Genomic DNA, 15,555 nt, shown 5'->3' with positions numbered 1-15,555 from the left:
TTTGTACATTCCTTTTCTCTATTCTGAGCATCAGTGATTAAAGTTTGTTTTTCTCCATTTTTTAAATTTTTGGCAGATGTTAATTGCTAGTTGCAATTAAATTCTAACCTTTGAAGAGTGGGTCATAACAATTTAAGGAACATAAACTATGTTGATAATATTAAATCAAGCTGTATTAGTCAGGATAGGCTAGGTTATGCTGCAGGAACAGCGACATCTGAAATCTTAGTGGCTTCAAACATGAGAAGTCTATTTTCTGGCTGTCCATGCTACATACCCATTTCAGGTTTTTGGGTTTTCTGCTCTGTGTTGCCGTCACTCTCACTCTGTAACTTCGGCTGATGAGAAGCTACTATAGGGAACAATGAAGAGATCTCTGCAGGTTATTACAATGGCAGTTGTCTGGTTTCTAATCAGCATGTATCAGTTTCAGTCACAACTCTTTGGACAGAAATGGTCACTTGGAAGCACAGCTACTTACCTGGAAGAAGGTAAACTAAACATTTGGACAAGGTTTACTAAATTGCTCAGACTTCTTTGAGGCCTGTGTTCTACAAGAGAGGAATCGTTTATCAGTTTTGCAGTGGATAGTCTTTCTAGCGTCTGGACCATTGTTAATTCCCCTTTGATATCTAGTTTATAGAGTTAAATTCCAAGATAAAGTCAATGTAAGTACTCTTTTTGAAGTCTTCCTCTGGCGTCAGTGATGCCACCTGTTACTTGATGGCAGGATCTGGTGGTCTCCAGCCTCCTTCATTTTCTCTTCTAAATGGTATTAGTCAATAAATGACATGTCTTAACAGTTGTAAGAAAACAAGGATTCTAGTTTGTTCATAAAATGTAGAATTAAACATCGTCTCTTTTATCCAAGGAAATATTTTTATTTTCTGTCCCAAGCTCCTCTTTGGTAAACATGAAAATGTCATGGTTTTATTGTTGTTTTAAATTTCAAAGTAAATTAGTGTGACTAAAAACACATCAAAGAAATTAACAGTTGAGAGTTTCTTTTTTTAAAACTACCCACGTAGCACTTTCCTCAGAAGATTTTATGCTCCATGGGATGATTCTTCCCTGCTTCCCATCTCTGTAGCACTCTTTCACCACCCCTGGTTGAGAATGACTGGTCTAATTATATCATTTGCACTTAAGTCCATTATCACAATCTGGATTCGGGAAATTTTCAGGCTTTGCGTATGAGCCGATGGTGGTCTTGAAGGATGAAAAGGCTTTGGGTGGTCACATTCAGATGGGAAGTGTTTTTTTGTTTTTTTATTTTAAGCGAATGATAGCACATTCCATTATGATCCTTTTTTTAAAATGAAGATTTATTTATTTGAGAGTGAGAGTGCATGAGTGGGAGGGGCAGAGAGAGAGGGAGAGAGAATCTGAAGCCGACTCTGCGCTGAGTATGGAACCCTACTTGGGACTCAAGTGTCTTTACCCTGACACCACAGCCTGGGCGGAAACCAAAAGTGTCCTGCTTCGCTGACTGCGCCACTGAGGCACCCATGTTAGGATTCTTTTTTTTTTTTTTTTTTTTTAAAGATTTTATTTATTTATGTGACAGAGAGACAGCCAGCGAGAGAGGGAACACAGCAGGGGGAGTGGGAGAGGAAGAAGCAGGCTCCTAGCAGAGGAGCCTGATGTGGGACTCGATCCTGGAACACCAGGATCACGCCCTGAGCCGAAGGCAGACGCTTTAACGACTGCGCTACCCAGGCGCCCCCCATGTTAGGATTCTTATTCCCATTCTGTTTCTGTTTTTAGTTTCATTTATATTCCTTCACAGTAATGTGAACATAGTAGATGCTAGTTCAAACTTGCTTGTTCTGTAAATAAAGGAGTTGACTTATCCTGACCTCTTGTTTGGAAGCTCAGATATTGACAGGCAGGCAGTTGTAAAATGTGTAAATTCCAGCAGAAGCAAATTTTCAAATACGAAAGTCTTTTCTAACTTTTCACAAGGAATTCTGCAAGATTATAATAGTCTGGATATGGAAAGAGACTTTGGGCAAAGAAGCTAAAAACCATCAGTTGGCTGATTTAGAGACAGAGATTTAAAATCTGGGACTGTAGAACCTCGCACTGCTCCCTGCGAATAACCAACTCCTTGTCCCTGGTTTGAGAGATTTGTATTATTCTAATTTAGCCTTAGTACTTTTGGCCCTTGTTTTCCTGTTTGAAATCCCCACCACTGATTTCAGTTTGCGTATAAAGATCAGGACATTGGCTCTGCAAGACCAGTGTTAAAAATCAGAAATATTTCCTGGGTACATATCCCTTTTAATTTACCAGGGTTGTTTTTGTTTTTGTTTTTTAAGGTGTTATTTTATTTTATTTATTTATTTTTTAAATGATATTTATTTATTTATTTATTTATTTTAATGATTTTTTATTATATTATGTTAGTCACCATACAGTACATCCCCGGTTTCCGATGTAAGGCTCGATGATTCATTAGTTGTGTATTAAGGTGTTATTTTAGATATCACAAAATTTCTGTCCCAGAAACCTCCGAAAGGAAGCCAGAAAGAGGAATGGGGGCTTCATAAGAATACTTAGGAAACTCTGCCTGTCATTGTGTCTCTCCTGATGCCCTTCACCAATTTTAATTTGACTTCATCTTTTCCTTTATTCTGTCTTTGCCATGACCTTTCCTTTCCCTCAGTCCACCTGACATCGCTGTTAGCATAGCTTTCTTCCAGACTCTGCGGCACCGCTGGTTTGCCTAAGGAATGGCCTTCTTTACCTACTTTACAGTTTGTGGTATTTACCCAAAGATATAAAGCCTGTCACTAGCCCTTTCTATCTGTACCTCCAGATTCCACTTTGTTTTGTTGTCCCACGTGAATTCCATGTGGCTAATTGCCATGGAACATTCGGTCTTTTGCTTTTAAGAAATGTATTCTTCCCGTTATTATTTCTTGTTATTATTTATTTGCAACAAAGAATGCTTTTACGAATCTAATAATTGCTCCAATTCATCTCTTGTAAAGAAAAAAAAAATCCCATTTTACGTTTCCTTAATGCGAAGTGCTTCCTGTCAGCACAGCCATTCCTGCTGTTCATGTTTCTGCAAAGCAGTCCTTCTGTTTTTGCTATGGGAAATTTCAGTGAGTTGTCTTTGGGAAATGCAAAAGTACAATGACCTCATAATCTCCTCAAAGGGCAGTACCTTCTTGAGACATGGCCGCTTTTCCTTTATGCTTCAGACTGTGCTGTATAGAATGAGACACATGTATAATTTAAAAACCATTGCCTGCATCGTAATATCAGACTTTACCAGGAACGCATATTCAAAGCTGATACTCCTTCAGGCCAAATGAACCCAGACCTTTTCTTTCTGCCTCTTTTCTCCCTTTCTCAGTTCCCCTGGAGGATCAGGATTAAAAAAATTACATTACTGTTTAATTTTTTGCAATATGTGTTTCCACTCCACGAATGCAAGGCTCCTCAGCCAGGGCAGGTCATTACCTCATGATTTGATTTTCCTGCTCACCCTTTGACATTTAATGATTTCTAGCTTGGCCTAGTGTATAAAAACATGAAACTCAGGCAATAGGTGGAAAAAGGTGAGACCCATATTCTACTTATGGGGATTTTCTTCCTAGCGTGTTTTCTAGGATTGGGACATTGCATTCATAAAAGTTGTAAGATTCTAATTGGAGTAACTAAATTGCCCAGGAAGAGCCCTATCCGGCAGAGTTGGGAACAGAAGGTAAGGTTGATGTTGACCATACTGAGAAAGTTCTAGGAACAACAGTTTGGAGAGGCTTCTCGTTCCATAGACTTACAGGACAGACCTTTTAGATCCATTTGATGGCAAAGATTAATAGTTTTCAGTGTCATAATTTTGTTGCAATTTTTGTTTGTAAACCATGGTTAAAAATCCCAGTTGAACTTCACATCCTCTGGGGAGCCTTTCTTCATCACTCTAGACCAACTTTGTTTTTTTTTTCTGAACTATTTATTAGCACTTATCTGACACATAATCACATATTATCCTGTGACAACTATTGTCTCAAATTGCTAATTTACTCCGGTATTATGATTTAAATATTTGTAAATACATGTGTTAAAACATATCTCTTAACCCCCTCCCTCCTTGGGGACAGACTTTGTATACTTTATTGTGTTTCCTGAATCACTTAGTGTCATTCTTTGTACAACCCTGGTAGCTACTTTTGGAATAAATGAATGTATTAAATGATAATTCCATTTTAAATTGCCAGTGAACCATAAATTATTGCCAACGGATAAGCCTATCTTTTTTAAAGACCATTCTGCCGTTAACTTAGGCATTCACTTTTGTGATTAATTTGAATCCTTTTCCTTGCACAGTACTGTCACTATTCTTCAAGGAAGGTACTGCTTCTTTTCTCTCCTTAATGTTCTATACTTTCTACACTTTCCGTCTACCTCATTCCATCATTTTGGTTGTTTCTCTGTACTGTTATTTAACCCCTGTTCTCCTTGAATATTTGTTCTCTTGGCCAGTTTAGCTACTCTTTGGCTTCAACTATGATCTCAGTGCAGTTACTTTCCAAATCTACCTTCCTAGTCCTGTCTTATGGCCTTAGTACAGTGTTGTCAAAATGGGTGGGATATAATCGCTTGGGTATATTTCAGTCTCCTCAAAATTACTATTGTACAAAAAACATTCATTATTTTTTTCTATCACCCAAACAACTTCCTCTTTCCATTTTTCTTCTCCATTCTTGTTATTTGTGTGTAGTCTATCATCTAAGGCTCCCAGGCCCTGAAATCTTCTCTCGCGCTCCTTTTAATTTTCACCTTTCCTGTGTTATCTGTCCCCATATCCCGGTGAATCTCTCCTTGGAATGTGTTTGAGAGTCCATCCCTTCTTTCTGGGACCTCAGCAAATGACCTAGTTCTGGACTCTATCTAGGCCTAAATAATAGTTCTAGATTACAGCCACAGCTTCCTAATTACTTTCCGTGGTCATTTTGTTGTTGGTAAAGATGGTGATGTTTATTAGCAGAAATTGCTAGTACTCATCGTGTGGTATGTGGTAGGCAGTGTCCTAACTCACTTTGTGTAGACTGTCCATTTGATTCTCATAACAACCCGATGAAGTATATATTACTGTGCACATTTTAGATATTATAAATCCTGTGGCTGAGAGAGGTTATATATCTTGTCCATGTCGTCATATGTGATAAAATGAAAAAACTGGCATTTTAACTTTGAAGGCCATGCATCAAGAACAAATCCCCTGCATATCAGTGCCAGACCACTATACCCTTTCCACTGTGCCACTCACCTTCTCAACATGTGGTGATTCCCATTAATGACAAAATTTAAGTGAGGTCCTTTATCTGATTCTATGGCCTTCCATGACCTTGTATCACACATTTTTCTAATCTTCTTTCTCATGACTCTTGAGATTTACCCATTGCTTAATCCAGGCTGACTTGATCATTGTTTTCCACGTCCTTCCCAATACTCACTTCCTCAGTGATTTCCTCTAGCTCTGGGATGCTGTTTTCTTACCTTCAAAACCTGCCTGTACCTTAAGGCCCGGTTTATATCTCACTCCTGCAGGAAGCCTTCTCAAAATAGTCCAGCATGAAAAGAGATCTTATTTATTTTCCTACCTCCTCTGCCAATCAGTTTCTGTACCAGAAGACTTCGCACTCCATGATGTACTCTTGTGATACTCAGTAGTATGAGATAATTCAAGGAAACATTTTTAATTGTTGTATAGTTGACATACAATAGTACTTTCAGTTGTACAACTTAATGATTTAACATTTATGTGTATTACAAAATGATCACCACAGTAAGTCTAGTTACCATCTGGCACCATACATGGTTATTACAATATTATTAACTGTGTTCCCTATGCTGTAATTTTCATCCCTGTGACTTGTTTTATACCTGGAAGTATGTACCTCTTAACCCCCTTCACCTATTTGGCCCATTCCCCCACAACCCTGTCCTCTGATAATCACTAGTTTGCTCTGTGTATTTATGAGTCTCTTTTTGTTTTGTTTGTTCATTTGTTTTGTTTTTAGGGAACTTTTCATTAAAATTTTTTTATGAAAATCTTTTTATTGAGTCATAGTTGACACAAAAATGTCACATTAGTTTCAGGTGTACATTACAGTTATTCAGCAAGTCTATGTTACATTGTTCTCACCACAAATAAATAGCTACCATCTGTCACCATACAATGTATTACAATACCATTGATTATATTCCCTGTGCTTTACCTTTCATCTCCGTGACTTTTTTCACAACTGGAAGGTTGTATCTATAACTTCCCTTCACCCATTTTGTCCATCATCCCAAACCCCCCTCCTCTCTGGAACCCTCATTCTGTTCTCTGTATTTTATGGATCTGTTTCTGTTTTCTTATCGCTTATTCATTTGTTTTGTTGTTTTAGATTTCATATATGTTTAATCTTAGGATATTTGTCTTTTTCTCTCTGGCTTATTTCATAGCATAGTACCCTCTACATCGATCCTGTGTTGTCACAAAATGACAATATCTCATCCTTTTTTATTGTTGAGTAATATTCTATTGTATATATATATATACACACCACATCTTTATTCATCTATTAATGGGCACTTTGGCTGCACCTTACCATTCTCCTGCATCCAGTATTTTATGCTCTTTGTTCAATTTCTATTCCCTTATCCCTACCAAAGTGCTGGCACAACCAGCCCAGCGTCCGTTTTAGGTCTTCCCAACTAGAAGTAACCTTCTATTCATCCACCTTCCATAATACCTTTTATTATTACTTCCAGTAGGTAGGTATAAGGAACGCAGTATGTAAGGGCATATGTGATTGTTTACTTTTCTGAGAGGGTTGCATCAGAGCAGTATTGCTTGTGAAATAATACTTGCTTTGTTGGAAGTCTAGGAAGTTAAAAGGGTGAAGTGTGGCGTAGGGAAGTAAAGATCTCAAGGAGTGGGGGAAGGAATATATTGGGGTAGGTGATTATTCCTACAGGCTATTAAAACAGTATGTAGGTCACTTCTAATTCTGCCAGAGTATAAAGCTGGATATAGCTACAGTGTCTGCAGGGTTTTCCTCTCTAATAGTGGTTCCTTGCCCATGACTTGCAGTATGAGCTATTGCCTAAGTGCAGTTAGGAGGAACTATCTGTTCATTCATAGATGATTTTTTTGAAATTCATACCATTTTTCAGATTCAAGTACAGGCTTTAAATACAAATGTATTCATATACCAGCTTGTGGTCATTGTTTTGTTCTTCCTAGTCAGTGAACACTGTAAGTATAACTGGAATCATGGGCAGCTCCACAAAATATTGTAATGTTTTATAAGGATCTTTTTTAAAGGACCTACAAGTAGAACTCTATCAGAAACCCTTGGATGGCAGAGACTGTCTCCCACTATGTTGACTTTTCACAGAACGTGATGTGGGGGTGGAAATATTTTCCCTTCTCTTTTAGCTTCTTCGGCTCATCCGATAATCAAATTGCCGTCAGAGAGATTAATATGAGAAAAACAAAGAGACGTTTAGTAACATGTATACCTCCTGTATACCTTGGAGAGGTCCAAAAAAGATTAGTAACTCTTGGAAATCGGTGAAGCCATCACCTTAAATACCATTTTCACCTATAGACAAAAGATGTTGCGGGGTAGGGAGGCAGTAGAGCCAGTTATGGGAGGCTATCGGGCAAAGCACAGAAAAAGAGGATATGGTTGTAAGGAAGCCTTTCCTTTTCCATTGATGAGTTTCCACAGATTGAGTCGTCCCCGTCTTCTTGGTACAGGGAGGTAGAAACTCATTAATGAAGAATATTCTTATAAATTAAATGTCTCTTAGTAAAGGGTAACTTCTATTCAGTTTTTAGAGCTTCATCTGTGTCTGCTGTTTCATAAAAATAAACAGTTTAAAATAATCAGTATGCCACAGAAGCATAACTTGGGGTGGTAAAATTTGTTCTCTTTCAGTGCTACCACAATAGTAAAACAGAACTTTGAAACTCTTGAATGAATGATAAAGGCAAGAAGTTGGATGGGAAATTTCTTTTTCTCTGTCCCAGTCCTTTGTTTGTCAAATAAGTGCATCGGACTTGGTGACGCCTCAGTTCCTCTCGGGCTGTGGCGTCTTAGGTTGATGTGCCCTTGGACGTAATTCAAATGCTTTGCTGGTTCCTTGGCACTAGGGAATGTTTGCGAGAGGCCAGCTCTTCTTAGTATGGTTCTTGGCCATGTATTTGAACTTGGGTTATCCATTTCCAAAAGTATTATGCATCACAGAAAATAGGTGAAAACTTTCAGATGTTTTCTGGGTTTTCACCATACAGTCCTATTGTTTTGAGTGAGAAGTTAAAGGTTCATCACAGATTCTTTGGGCTGGTAGACCGTGACTTGTGGATTATCCGTCTTTCGGTGTAAGGCTCTAACTCCTCTCCTGATGCACAGATTCTCATGATTTGAAAGTATTACTATCTCTCTAAAATGGGAATCATTCAGTTAGAGGGAAATAGGGATGGTTTTGTCTTTCCTAGGCATATCAGTACCAATTCCATGCCTAGCAAGATTGACCATATTTCAAGTGGCTACTCTTCTCTGTCTAGATTTGGTGTGGAAAACACTTCTTGCTCATCTGACAATAGGAAGCAGTTCTAACTAAATTCTTTCTTTCTTTTTCTCTCTTAGTTTCTAATAACTCCTTACAATCCAGCTTTTGTGTCTCATTATCTGTATGATCTTGGGGAAGTACTTTTAGGGTCTGGATTTTCAGTTTCCTCTTCATTAAAAGCAGTCATACTGTTGAGAGGAGTATAAATCGTGACATGTTAAAATGCCCTGAGAAGTATCAGGCACATAATACAGATTCAGTTAAAGAAGTCATCACTGTTAGTCCCTCCTGTTTATTGCTTTCTCATTTTATTCGTCATTCACCCAGCCTCCAGCTTCTGTCTTGAGATGAGAAATGATCTTTACCTATTTAGAATAGACTTACATGGCAAGTGGCAATAGTAAGTAACCGTTCAGCCTGGGCATCTCGCTTTGTCCTGGCCTCTCCTATAATGTAGGATTTCAGGCTTGAATCGGGGGCACTAGCTCTGGGTGCTTGATGGCAATACACAGTGTGGGAAGCAGTTAATCCCAGCCCCACTGGTGCTTCTCAATGGCATCAGTCCAGGGGATGTGGGCTAGGAATTGGATCTCATGTGGATTGTCTCTGCAAAGTTATTTCTGAACCTTCTAGATTTACAAGTCATTTGGTAGCCAGCTGTTGTGCTGCGTGATTCATGGTTATGGGTGCCTTGCTCAAACGCTTGTCAGCAGTTTCTTCCCTGCGGTTGCCTTGTGATTCGCTTGTTTTCTGAGTGCTGTGCATCTCCTCATATTCATTTGGACTCTGTGTCCCCCAACTTCTGTCATGGAACAAATGAGTCGATGTCTAACGGTGCCGTTTTGCCATCCAGTTACTTCCACGTTCCCTCTGGTGGGTGGGCGCCAGAGAAGATGGTGCTGCTGGCTCCCAGAGGGGGCTTCTTGTCTGGTCGCCAGACTGCCCTGGGAAGGGGGAAAGACAGAATGGCCACATGTTCCAGAATGAATATTCAGAAAGCATTCAGGAAAGACAAGGCCAAGGAAAAGGGCGTTCTTGTTCAGTAGGTGGCAGTGTGGTCTGGCTTGAGGAAGCACTGTAAATTCCGGCTTGTATTTGCAGTGCTTTATCCTGATGCCTTTGACAGCTCCAACTTGAGATTTTATTCTGAGTATTTTAGTGCCTTTTGTCAAGTGCTCTTTTTCCCAGGGAAAAAAAACAACATTTCTTTAGAAACTTCTCTTGGTAGTGGGCGGCATGTGTTTGTGGCAAGTACTGTGATCTGAACCTTTCGGGCACTCGGTGGCTAATTGCTTTTAGTTTGGACTTCCTGCCAGGAAGGACATTTGTTTCTCAACTGCGGTGGGGTTCATTCCTGGTCGATGTGGTGAATACTTCACTGACTTTTTCAGTGGGGAGCACTTCTGCAGCCCCTAGATCTGACTGGTTTCTGTGTCAGGGAGGGACGCTTCTGAGACCCAGTGTGTCACCACCCCTGTCTCGCCCATTGAGCCTTCAGGGAATAGCTCCCTTGGTCTGGTCAAGTGGGGAGTGTGATGCCATGATGTACCCTGTCAAACTGAATATGGTCAGTTTCCCACTGCAAAGCCCTTGGCCCTAATGCCTGGTTTCTCAACACCAGTAGAAATCTCTGAAAAATTTTTAGGAGGAATTCTACTCTCTAGCATGAGCCTGGGCAGGAAGAAGAGAGTCCATCTTAAGTAGGCCGCAGGTAGGTCATCCTTACCTCAATTAGTGGCTGTTTGGCTGCGATTGATGAGAAGCCTAAGGAAGGGCTTGGACTTGCTGGTCTCCTATTTCAGAATCTTTTCAGAATTATAGATACTACATCTTGATGCTAAGCTTGAGATCTCGGAATCCCTGTTTAACTGGCTCTGTTCCTTGTCTCTCATGCTGTTGCCCGGGGGCTTTCAGTGTGTGCACAGGATTCTCAGGAAGCCAGGTTGAGATGGTAGGTGTTGAGCGCAAACCCATTTTATATCAGAGAGGAATAGGAGATTCTAGGAGTATGTACCATTGATTCTTGTTATTCCTGGTACAAAGAACACTGAGTTAGGTTAGGTTCGGTTCTTGTGAGCCAATTTGTTGAGCGATCAATATATAACCTTGCTTTATATGTGTTTTTGTTTAAAGACGCCTTAAATAATATACTTTGCTTATTCATTAATACTGAACTCACAGCCAATAGCACTATATATAACTAAGCTTGACTGAAACTTATCTAACACATTATTTTCTCTATAAGGCACATCATTGCCGCTTGTGCTTCGAAGCACCAGATAGCCCTTCAGCATTATGCTGGAAGATCATTTAAAATAGTGAAATCACCAAGAAAAAACGAAAAGAGTGGAAGTAAATAGCCCGTGCAAAGGTCAGTTTTTTACAGTAGGAGAACTGAAAGTAGAAGGCCGAGTATTTACTTGTTCTGTTTCAACTAGGAACCTGTAAATCTTTTGCCACTATGCGCACGTGCCCGTCTGTGAATTACCATGAAAGCCCTGTGAGTTCTGATCTGGGCATTAGAGATGGATTTTAGGGAGTAGGCAGTTATGGAAATCTGGAATTTTTGACCATTGAGGATCAAACATATATGTCTCACCATAGGCCCACTGCATTATCTGTGATTTAACTGTTAACTATTCTTAGTCTTAGCCATGTGTCGCTATTATGGGAAAACACACTCATGTGAATTGGGCAGTGCTCAATTTAATCTGGTTATGAGTGTTGAGTTCCAAGCTACTGACTAGGATGAGCATACTTCCTCAAATGGGAATGATCTATTCGTTTCTCATAGGTATTAGTGATTTCTTAGCAGTTCTATGGACGTGTTAATAAGGCTTTAATGATAGAGCTGGAGTACTAAAATTCAAATCACATTTGGATACTCCCATTTGCATATGTATACTTGGCATATATATATATATATATATATATATATATATATATATATATACACACACACACACACCTAACTTTTGGTATTTAACGCCCACGTTGTAGTTTAAACTCCAAAGGTAAGGACGATGGCGGCCTGTATCTAAATGGTCAACCTGATTACCTTTAGTAAAACCGCAGACCTTTCTGTTCTTCTACTCTTTACTTGTAAAAGGCAAACAAAAACACACCACTGTCTTATCAGCTGATTTTCAATAAAAGAAAATAATTTCTCTAGGGAGAAGGTTGTGACTTTTCAGGACAATTCCATCCTGCCGTAATATAATAACTTTTAGAAATCTCTTTTTTATTTATAAGTAATATCTACCCTGTTACTTCTGCCTTTGTAATCAAATATAGTATTAGAACATCTCCTCTTTATACTTTATACTTCTTAAGGCAGTACTGACGTCATTCTTTTTTCCCTCCGTTAATTCACTCATCCACTTATTCAATAAATATTTTTTGATAACCTATGTTTTAGGTATTATGGTACAAATTGGGGAAATGTGGGTGATTAAAAGACACAGTCTCTTAGTTCATGGATCTTATGTCCACGTGAACATTTTTTTTAATGCGGAATATGTTTAGTTGCTGCTTTTTTTTTTTTTTTTCTTTTTAAAGATTTATTTGTCATAGAGATTGAGAGACATAGAGAGCATGAGCAGGGCAGGAGACAAGAGAGAGGGAGAGAGCATCTCAAGCAGACTCCATGCTGAGTGTGGAGCCCGACATTGGGCTCAATCTCACGACGCTGAGACGCTGAGTGGAAACCAAGAGTCAGAGGCTTAACTGACTGTGCCACCCAGGTGCCCCTGTTTAGCTTCTTGAACTTTTCCTACACTTGGCATGGCTTGGGGTCCTCTCACAGCCTTGCTCTTCTTCCCCTGACCATATCATCACCTTCCTTCTAGGTGTGTGGGTCCCGAATCAGGAGTGATCTCATCAGTGGTGAGATATCTAGGTTCAAATAGTAGGTTTATTTCTTGCTCTGTTCCTATGGAACCAGGTGTTTAACCTCTCTGGGCTTCCATTTCCTATTCTGTCAGATGGAAATAATAATAGCAGTTGCTTGGCTGTTGTGAGGATTTAACAAGGTAATGTGCATAGAAAGCACTTAGCTCAGTACCTGGCATATAAGTGCCTCATAAAGAATAAAACTTTATTTTATTCATATTTATTAAACAGGCTAACATGGCATTAGCATTTTTGGCAGATTCATTCTACTGCTATTGCCTCCTGAAAGTTGCAATCACCCGAAACCCTCAAGTCATTTTCTGTCTTCCTGGGAAATTACTTCTATTTTCCAGAGCTATGCTATGATGTCAAACCTCCATCAACCTCTTTGAGACACATTTTGACCAAGTCTGTCTGTTTGACTGGCTTGTATGTCATCTTCTTGAGAGATTGATGTAATTTCAGTGCCAGGATCGATGTCCTTGACTTGACTTTTCTTTATCTCTGGGTTTGCTATGAATATGGAAATGTGGTGTGTGGCCTCCCTTAACTTTAGAGTCATCATTTCTATAGATGAACAGATTATAAATATAACATTTAAAGCAATAGGGTGAAAATGTTGCCCATTCTATTTGTGCTTTGCTTTATTACATTTTGTAAGTCTCTGATGCATAGGCTTTTACATGATGATTGTTGAACAAAATTAATCCCATTTCTTAATGTGATACATTTAATGATGGCTTGGCTGCCTTTGTCTGCTCTATCATTTTGTTTTAGGACTTTACCTGGACTTCTGGTCTGATTTTATTTCTTGGATGCACACACAAACACATTTCGTTTTTCCCCTTCCCTCACTGCTGTCGAGAAATGTTGGGCAATTGTTCAGAAGGTGGGTTCTCATGAGTGGGTTTGGGAAGAGGAGGAGCGATTTGAGCTGGGACTTATATAGATTATACAAATAAATATGAGTCTACGGACAGCCTTTGTGTTAGTGTTTCTTTGTGAGGCTTCAATCCCAAGCATAGGAAGTAGGGTACTGGGAAGTTCGAAGCTGTCTGAGTGCGCTTGTGAGAGATAAAGCAGTACCGAAGAGATAAATGGAGGTTAGAAAGCTGACCCCGAAGTAAAGCTCATTTAATTGCTTAGGCCCTGGCCAGTCCGTTTCCTGGAGAAGCCTTGCTTCTGCCGTGAGCTCTATGCTCTAAAGGGCCCTACACTAGTCCTCCTTTGGCTGCTCTTTTCCGCAGGGAGAGGACTTCGTGCTACCAGTGTGTGTGCTCCTTTGCCGGAGGGAGGAAACTGTGTGGAAGGGAGTGTATAGTCTAGGGTTGCCAGATAAAATATTGGCCTCGTATTTGCTGCAGCTGGCAATGCTAATATAATCAGAATGTGGATTTGTGGGCTGGAATGTCTGCATGCTTGTGAGTGTGGCCTTTCACTCTGTAGGACAGTTCTTGGAGCGGGAAGAGGCGCCAACAGGCCTTGGACCTGGGGCCAATGGATCTCTCTACTCATACAGTCTGGTGCAGAACCCTGGCGTATCTGAGAATTCAAAATCTGAATCTGGCCCGCAATGATGTTATGAATGGTACTTTTTAAGGTAGGTGGAGAGAACGTATTTTATTTAATTTTTGATTTATATTTTTAAAATATATACACGTCTGGTATATGGGTCTCAATTTGTGCTCCTGTCCCAGGTTCCACAAATGCTAATGGAGGGCCTTTAATAATGGCATCAGATTACCAGATGAGGTACAGTCACATAGGCTCTAAACCCCAAGTTGTATTTGATCCTTACAAGAACTTCGGGAGTTTGGTACTGCAGGTGTCCCTGTTGGACATATAAGGAAACTGAGGTTCACTGAATTGAAATGAGTTATCCAAGGACAAAGAACGAGTAATGGCAGAACTGAGATTGAAACTCTAACCTTAGTCTGTCTGAATGCATATAAGAAGCTTCGGATCCAGACTGCTTGAGTCAGAATAATGCTTCTGCTACTACGTAGCTCTTTGATTTTCTGAGTTATTCACATTTCAGTTTTAGTGCCTAACTTTCTTGAGCTGGGAAATGTTGGAATGTATGTGATAGTAACAGTACCTACATTCTATGATTGCAGGATGGAGTTTGAAAGACCTCACGTCTTTAGTGCTTAGCAAAATGCATTGAAAATTGAAGGGCTCCACAAATAGTAGCAATTATTAGTAGTAGTTCTAGTGAGTGTAGCAGCAGCAGCATTGAGATGTAAATATGGTGTGAGTATAATACTGTCTTAGTTATCTATTGAATGACAAATTACCCCAAAACTTAGGGGCTGAAAACAACACACATTTATTTTCTCACTGTTTCTGTGGGTCAAGCATCTGCCTACAGCTTAACTAGATCCTCCGGTCAGGCTCTGCTGGGGGGTGATTTGCTTCCAAGATCACAGGACTGTTGGCAGGCCTCAGTTCCCTTGCTGACTATGGGCTTGAGTTATCTCTTCATTCCTTGACTCATTGCTTCTCCATAGGGCAGTTCGTAACATGGCTAGCCAAGATCAAAATCGTAGTCTTTTGTAACCTAATTATGGAAGTGACTGTCCATCACCTTTGCTACATTGGGTTCATTGAAAGCTAGTTTCTAGGGGAGGAGATTATAAAAGGGCAGGACTACCAGGAACCAGGGATTATGGGGGCACACCTCAGAGAGCTGCCTCCCTTAAGGAGGTGGTCTTGAGCCAACCTGGATGTGATGCCCTGGGGTAAACATGATGCATCATCTTGGCAAGGCAGTTTCGCCATGTGGCCATTTCAACGTCAAGTCAAGATGCAGGTACGACATGAAAGAGAAGCAAAATTCACACAGATTCAAATTAAATGTAAACATGAAACTCCAAAGTTGTTGCTTAGTACTGTCTCCCGAATTTCTGTTGACTCTACTTAGAATGATTCTCATATCAGAGAAGAAAAGATTCATCTTGGAAAGGTTGTTGTGCAGATGTATTCATTTTTCTCCATGTTCCTCAGCGTTCTGCTCGTTCTGAAACAACCTTAGCGGGTCAGCCGTGTTGCCTTGCTCTCTGTGTGATTTGAAGATTT

At 39.9% G+C, this 15,555-nt stretch overlaps 1 long non-coding RNA gene across 1 annotated transcript in view; it reads left to right on the top strand.

Moving 5' to 3' along the window:
- The first annotated feature begins 13,674 nt into the window (after window positions 1–13,674).
- Window positions 13,675–15,555, top strand: part of LOC123796544 (uncharacterized) — a 174,613-nt gene continuing 172,732 nt past the window's right edge. The window contains exon 1 of the long non-coding RNA XR_006780772.2: window positions 13,675–14,077. This is a non-coding gene — a long non-coding RNA (uncharacterized LOC123796544). The remainder of the gene's footprint in view (window positions 14,078–15,555) is intronic.

This window comes from Ursus americanus, chromosome X (assembly GCF_024610735.1).
Source record: "Ursus americanus isolate L20-20 chromosome X, mUrsAme1.1.p, whole genome shotgun sequence".
Taxonomy (NCBI): domain Eukaryota; kingdom Metazoa; phylum Chordata; class Mammalia; order Carnivora; family Ursidae; genus Ursus; species Ursus americanus.
This window is presented reverse-complemented; position numbering and strand designations above follow the sequence as displayed.